The sequence below is a fragment of the Centruroides sculpturatus genome, unplaced genomic scaffold (assembly GCF_000671375.1).
Source record: "Centruroides sculpturatus isolate CEXI.00-Female unplaced genomic scaffold, Cexi_2.0 scaffold1540, whole genome shotgun sequence".
Lineage (NCBI taxonomy): Eukaryota > Metazoa > Arthropoda > Arachnida > Scorpiones > Buthidae > Centruroides > Centruroides sculpturatus.
Window position 1 is genome coordinate 84,489 of NW_019385858.1, and position 7,509 is coordinate 91,997.

The 7,509-nt window shown below is 32.0% G+C and overlaps 1 long non-coding RNA gene across 1 annotated transcript; it reads right to left on the reverse strand.

Moving 5' to 3' along the window:
- Positions 1-1,025: 1,025 nt before the first annotated feature.
- On the reverse strand, positions 1,026-1,657 carry LOC111642567. The gene is made up of 4 exons (XR_002759571.1): positions 1,638-1,657; positions 1,471-1,566; positions 1,180-1,251; positions 1,026-1,092 (listed from the first exon to the last, which is right to left on the reverse strand). It is a non-coding gene; the product is annotated as an uncharacterized LOC111642567 (long non-coding RNA).
- Between the last annotated feature and the right edge of the window lie 5,852 nt (positions 1,658-7,509).

The following is a 7,509-nucleotide window of genomic DNA, read 5'->3' on the forward strand; positions in this document are numbered from 1 at the left end:
AGATGTCAACTATTTACGAAACTACCCATAGAAATGCCAAAAAAAAATCAAAAAACGATTTTGTTTTCAAAGTAAAAAAATCCTATTTTCCAAAGGGCTCAAGTTAGATTCCGGCATACTTCAAATACTAGTATATTAATGCGGTGATATAATGCAAACACCCTCTTTACCACACCAAAGAAACTATTAGGTCTGATGTAGAATAACACTTACTCTGTGTTTCTATTTCAATTACCTTTGACGTAGTAAAGAAAACTGGTGTATGTATACTGATCCTTCTACAGAGGTTTGATTCCAAAATATTTGTAAAAAATGTTTCGATTCTACGCATAATAAATGACGTTATCATTAAGAACACCTCTCAAATTTCTATTATATAAATTGATATATTTTACCTATTCACTAACAAAATTATGAAAACATCGAGAAAAACGTCTAAGTTCTTCCACATTTATAATTAACGATAAAATTAATATTTTTGAATGACATTTTCTCTCGAAAACTTTATTCATCGCCAAAATATAGTCTATTAAAATGTTTTTTATGTAAACAAAATAGATTTAAAATGATATAAAATATAATTTTGACCCGAAAAACACAATGATGAGCTTCAATTTTTGATTACATTTTAATTAGTTTAACCTAAAGTATACGCCTTCTACTTCAAAAACAGCAGTGTCTTTCCGCTGTAATTCGTACTTTTCCTGTAAACAGCAGAGTCATGCCGGTCATCTATCTATCTCACGATATAAACACAGAAATATATATACACACACATTTACGCAAAGACATATATATGTGTGTGTGTGTTTCTATGAAAGAAAAGATAGCGGGGTTTCAATTGTGCTTATCGACAGTAGACAGAACGATTTTGTTTTCCACTTGAAAAGATCAGTTTTTTTGGAGGAGCCAGTATAGCGTCAGGTATTATTCTGGAATTAATTGATTGACCCTAATAAAAGGTACTGAATTGTTCGGTCATTAGACTGGCACAATAAAAAGAGGAACTACGAAGAAAATAANTCCAAAATGTTAACCTATAATATTGCAAATAAAACTGAAAACTGGGAAATAACTTTGGTAGATGCAACACTGCAAAAAACAGAAATAAAATTTGTAATTTTGTTTTTGTTAATGCATTTTTACTTTTCATTCTTGACACTTGCATCAGAAACTTACCTCAAATTGTAAAAGAAAAATAACTGACTGAATAATGTTTTGGTGTACACAATCATCAAATTCGTTTAACTGCTATAAAAATGTAATTACAAAAAATAATTAAAATTTATTTGTACGAATAACTTAATTTTATGTGGAGAAAATTAAAGAAAAATCTCACAAACTGTTGCATAAATAAAGATTAAAGCTAAATAACTTAAATATTTTCGACAGGATTCGAGACAAAGGGGATGGAGCAGAGAGGACGTTTTTGGATAAAGATAAGAGAGAAAAGAGATTAATTTTTCTTACCTCCTGTGTGGCAGTTTGACAGAGAAACTGTTGTATTTCTTCTGATCCTGTTGCAGAGGTCTGATTTCGAAGGCAACTGTAAAAGATGTTCAGATTCTAGGGGTAATAAAGACGTTTTTATTAAAAATATCTCTCAATTATTTATTTTATAAAACAATATATTTTACCTCTGAACTAACGGGGTTCGACGAGGGAGAAAATAGTAGTTCAGTTTCTATTCGTTTGCGTTTTATTTTTTATAGAACACATCGTCGACAGCCTTGACAATAAGTTTTTATATCTTTGTTCATTGTTTGGCAATAAAATAACGATAGATGTTTTGTTGCATCTTTTGCTCTCCTAAATGACCTCCAATAGGACTGTCATAATAAATACGTATTATATATGGGATCACAATCAGTAGGAGTGTCACAATAAATACGGAGTGAGATCAAGACAGACGGTATGACTATTTGTTCTAGAGGTTCTTCTTGGCTAATAGGTCATAAGATCATCCAACTTCTAGATAATAGGATTTCACTTTGTATTTTGTCTCTGAAATTCTCAGAGTTGTTGCTTATCAGTCATCGTAAAGGACTATGGTCAGTAATAATTTAAATTTTCACTCATATAAGTAAGGTATAAAATATTTGGTGGCCCAGACTACTACTAGACATTCCTTCTGGATTGTGCTATACATTTTTCGGGTTTTCTTAGCATTCTGCTTGCATAAGCAATGGGTATTTCTTTTTTATCGTCTTCTTGCGATAAGACCGTTCTTACAGCCTCATTTGATGCATTTGTAGCTAATATATAAGGTTTAAAAAAGTCTGCAGACTTTAAGAGTGGAGAGGAAGTAACTATTTCTTATAGTAAAAGAATTATAAAAACAAATAGTACTTGAATGGAAGTGTGAACAAAACTAATTGACACACTAAACTATTTATCATTGATAAAATCATTTTATTTGGAAGGATTTAGAACCGTGGAGCACTACCTGTTAAACATTATAAACCTTAAAATTTATCAAACTATGCGAGCCTCCCCGTAACATTTTAAGCTTAATTTCAGGTAAGAACCTCGTTTGCCTTGTTGTATACAAAAATAAGCAAGTTCTAACTAAATAAGTAAAATAAGTACTCAGAGAAATATGCGAACTTACGTATAACGTAGATATATACGTGTGTGTGTTTGTGTGTTTCTATGAGAGAGAGAGACGGACAGAAACATGTCAACGTTCTTAACGAAACTACCCATAAAAAGGACAGAAAGGATCTGAAAGCGATTTTGTTTACCGCGTAAAAAGATCGGTTATTCCAGACCGCTCAATTTAGATTCCGGCATAATTAATATACTAGTATATTGATGCGGTGATAAAATACGAACATCGTCATTACCAGATCAAACAAACAATTAGGTCTGGTGTAGTATAACACTTACTCTGTGTTTCTACTTCAACTATTGACGAGATAGAAAGAAAAATGCACAGGTTCAGATGCATTTTGTCTAAGCAAATTCTTCTTACCTTACTTGAGGCAGTTTCACTGAGAAACTGTTGTATTTCTTTTGGTCCTTCTACAGAGGTTTGGTTGCAAAAGCAATTAAGATATCCAGATTCTAAGCATAATAAATGACGTTTTCATTAAGAATACCTCTCAAATTTTATTTGATAAATCAATAGATTTTACCTAACATATCTTAATTACGTTCAATACATCCGCACTAAATATAGAAATCATAACATACGACATTCTAGAGAAAGTACTATTGCCTCCACCCTCTAACAATCCCTAAATTTTACCCCTCTTAAATAATGTTTGTCTCTTAGGTAAAATGTTGTATACCTGTAAATGTATCCTATAATTTTCGATATTTAAAGCAAGTTTGAATTATGTTTATATAACCGATATTTATTTAATCGTAGAGTGTGTGTTTGTCTGTTATCTGCTTGTTATCGGGGTCATTTTTAAAATTTATTTAAAACTTTTATGTATCTAAATGTGGAGTAGTTCGCATACCTCCTTGAACATTTTAGATAATAGGTTTTGAGCCCTATCCGTAAGAAGTTGAATAGATGTAGTGTCTTAAAACAATGTGGATAACAAAGGCTTTAGCGTTTGTCAAATAGATGTACATCAGATGCGGGCTGTATTCAATATTATTGTTAGGAACCGGAAAAAATAAAAGTCATTTCTTTACCGCTTATTCGGCTACGGATATATAAGATCCGCCAGCAGGGTCGAAAGATGAAGTTTATATTAAAATTCTGATAGACTATAAGATCGTAGAATCTTGGTCTTGTCGGGCTTTCGACACCGGCCGAAAATTTAACGTTAAGCACTCTTTTGTGTAATTTAATAATTCTCCCGAGGGGGAGGATCAGTAGGCGAGTGATAGAATTTCGGCATGGACGTGAGTTAAAAAACGAGGCCATAATAAAGTAAGAAAACATTATTTAATAAAAAATAACAAATAAAATAAATTGTTGGGAAATTGTTAATCCCTATCTTATCATATTTCTGCGACTGTCTCAAATGGAAAAATCATTCTTTTTATTGTTCTTTCGGTCCAATCACGTAAAAAATCCGCTGTTCTAACGGGACTGGGGAGAAAGAGAATGAGAGAGGGAAGAGAGCGATAGAGAAAGACAGAAAGATGTCAACTATTTACGAAACTACCCATAGAAATGCCAAAAAAAAATCAAAAAACGATTTTGTTTTCAAAGTAAAAAAATCGTATTTTCCGGAGGGCTCAAGTTAGATTCCGGCATACTTCAAATACTAGTATATTAATGCGGTGATATAATGCAAACACCCTCTTTACCACACCAAAGAAACTATTAGGTCTGATGTAGAATAACACTTACTCTGTGTTTCTATTTCAATTACCTTTGACGTAGTAAAGAAAACTGGTGTATGTATACTGATCCTTCTACAGAGGTTTGATTCCAAAATATTTGTAAAAAATGTTTCGATTCTACGCATAATAAATGACGTTATCATTAAGAACACCTCTCAAATTTCTATTATATAAATTGATATATTTTACCTATTCACTAACAAAATTATGAAAACATCGAGAAAAACGTCTAAGTTCTTCCACATTTATAATTAACGATAAAATTAATATTTTTGAATGACATTTTCTCTCGAAAACTTTATTCATCGCCAAAATATAGTCTATTAAAATGTTTTTTATGTAAATAAAATAGATTTAAAATGATATAAAATATAAATTTGACCCGAAAAACACAATGATGAGCTTCAATTTTTGATTACATTTTAATTAGTTTAACCTAAAGTATACGCTCTCTACTTCAAAAACAGCAGTGTCTTTCCGCTGTAACTCGTACTTTTCCTGCAAACAGCATAGTCATGCCGGTCATCTATCTATCTCACGATGTAAACACAAAGACATATATACACACGCATACACGCTAACACATATATATGTGTGTGTGTGTTTCTATGAAAGAAGAGATAGCGGGGTTTCAATTGTGCTTATCGACAGTAGACAGAACGATTTTGTTTTCCACTTGAAAAGATCAGTTTCTCTCGAGGTGCCAGTATAGCGTCAGGTATTATTATAAAATTAATTGATGGACCCTAATAAAAGGTACTGAATTCTTCAGTCAATAGACTGGCAGAATAAAAAAAAGAACCACGAAGAAAAGAAAAATTAAGTAAAAAACATAAAGGAAATCTTGTCTGGTGTGCTTAAAGAGAGAAGAATGCTACTGCAACCTGTATAAAATGTCGAAATATGTATGTATGTAGCTTAGGTGTAGGGATATTATAAAAATTTATACCTTAATTACGTTCAATACATCCGCACTAAATATATAAAGGATAATATACGACATTCTAGAAACATTGCTGTTGCTTTTACCCTCTAACGATCGCTAATTTTTACTCTTCTTAAATAATGTATGTGTTTGGTTAAATATTTTATACCTGTAAACGTATCCTATAATTTTCGATATTTAAAGCAAGTTTTAATTGTGTTTATATAACCGATATTTATTTTGTCGTAGAGCGTTTGTTTGTCTGTTCTCTGCACGTTATCAGGGTCATTTTTATGATATATTTGAAATTTTAATGTATCTAAATGTGGAGTAGTTCGCATACTTTCTTGAACATTTTAAATAATAGGTTTTAGCACTATCTGTACAAAGTTAAATAGATGTAGTGTCTTAGAACAATGTCGATAAGAAAGGCTTTAGCGGTGGTTTTACTATAAATATTAGGTAAAGGCATAGCTTCGGCGTATCGACTGAAATGGTTTACGAAGACTAATATATATTTATTTCCATTTATTGTGATGGGTAAAGGACCTAAGATGTCCATAACGGTTCGTTCAAATAGGTTCGACGAGGGAGAAAATAGTAGTTCAGTTTCTATTCGTTTGCGTTTTATTTTTTATAGAACACATCGTCGACAGCCTTGACAATAGGTTTTTATAGCTTTGTTCATTGTTTGGCAATAAAATAACGATAGATGTTTTGTTGCATCTTTTGCTCTCCTAAATGACCTCCAATAGGACTGTCATAATAAATACGTATTATATATGGGATCACAATCAGTAGGAGTGTCACAATAAATACGGAGTGAGATCAAGACAGACGGTATGACTATTTGTTCTAGAGGTTCTTCTTGGCTAATAGGTCATAAGATCATCCAACTTCTAGATAATAGGATTTCACTTTGTATTTTGTCTCTGAAATTCTCAGAGTTGTTGCTTATCAGTCATCGTAAAGGACTATGGTCAGTAATAATTTAAATTTTCACTCATATAAGTAAGGTATAAAATATTTGGTGGCCCAGACTACTACTAGACATTCCTTCTGGATTGTGCTATACATTTTTCGGGTTTTCCTAGCATTCTGCTTGCATAAGCAATGGGTATTTCTTCTTTATCGTTTTCTTGCGATAAGACCGTTCTTACAGCCTCATTTGATGCATTTGTAGCTAATATAAAAGGTTTAAAAAAGTCTGCAGACTTTAAGAGTGGAGAGGAAGTAACTATTTCTTATAGTTTTTGAAGGCTAGTTGCCAAAATTCCGATAGATCACTTATTGCCGATAAATATGTAGACTGTCTCATCAAACTGTGTGCTTCTTGAACTAAGCGGAAAGTATACCGGTCGTTTTGGTAATTTTTCTTTTTGACCAATAATGCAGGAGCTGACCATAATGTCATAGAATGCGCAATTACTCCATTTTCTAATAATTCATTGATAATATCGTTCATTTAGTTTCGCAGAGCATAGAATATCCGATAAGGAAATTAATATATGGAAGAAGCATCTCCAGTATTTATTTCGTGTTCTATTACTGGCAACATCCTAAATCGTAATCAGCAGGGAAACTTGCGCTCTCTCGCAGGGAACCCCTTCTAAATTTCCGCCAATTTACTTTATTAATTCGCTAATGTGCCTGCCTCTGAAGCGGTATTAAATTTCGTAATACACCCCGAGCTTTTTGTCCTCCAAATGCATTATGTATATTTATATCATTCGATATCTAGAATCGTACATATATTTTCGAGGGCCTCGGTTCTCGATTTTCGCTGTACCAAAAGGTGTGTTTCTGATAAACTGAACTAGGTTATATAAGAATTATTTTTTAGGCAGGAAAAAAGAAAATATTTTAAGAAAACTTCGATATTTTTATATTTAGAACAAAAGTGAATTGTTTATACTAATTGCATTTAAATCCATACTTTCCCTTAACTAGTTAAAGTGAAAACACATAGAATAAGTGATATAATACGAACACGCCCCTTGCACCACGAAAACAATTTGGTGTGGTGTAATATAACGATTTCTCTGCGTTTCTACTGTAACTACTGAACAGGTAGTAAAGAAAACACACACATGCAGATGCATTTAGTGTGAGCGGATCTCTTTTCTTATATATAAAATAAGTAATGTTGGAAAGATGTTGAAGATAAAAGAAAATTTATATTATTTTAAATACATTTTAATCGATCTCTTGTAAAATATAAGTAAATACGCGAGTAAAACGATTCAGTGTACGTGATTATGCATAGAAGGAAAAAA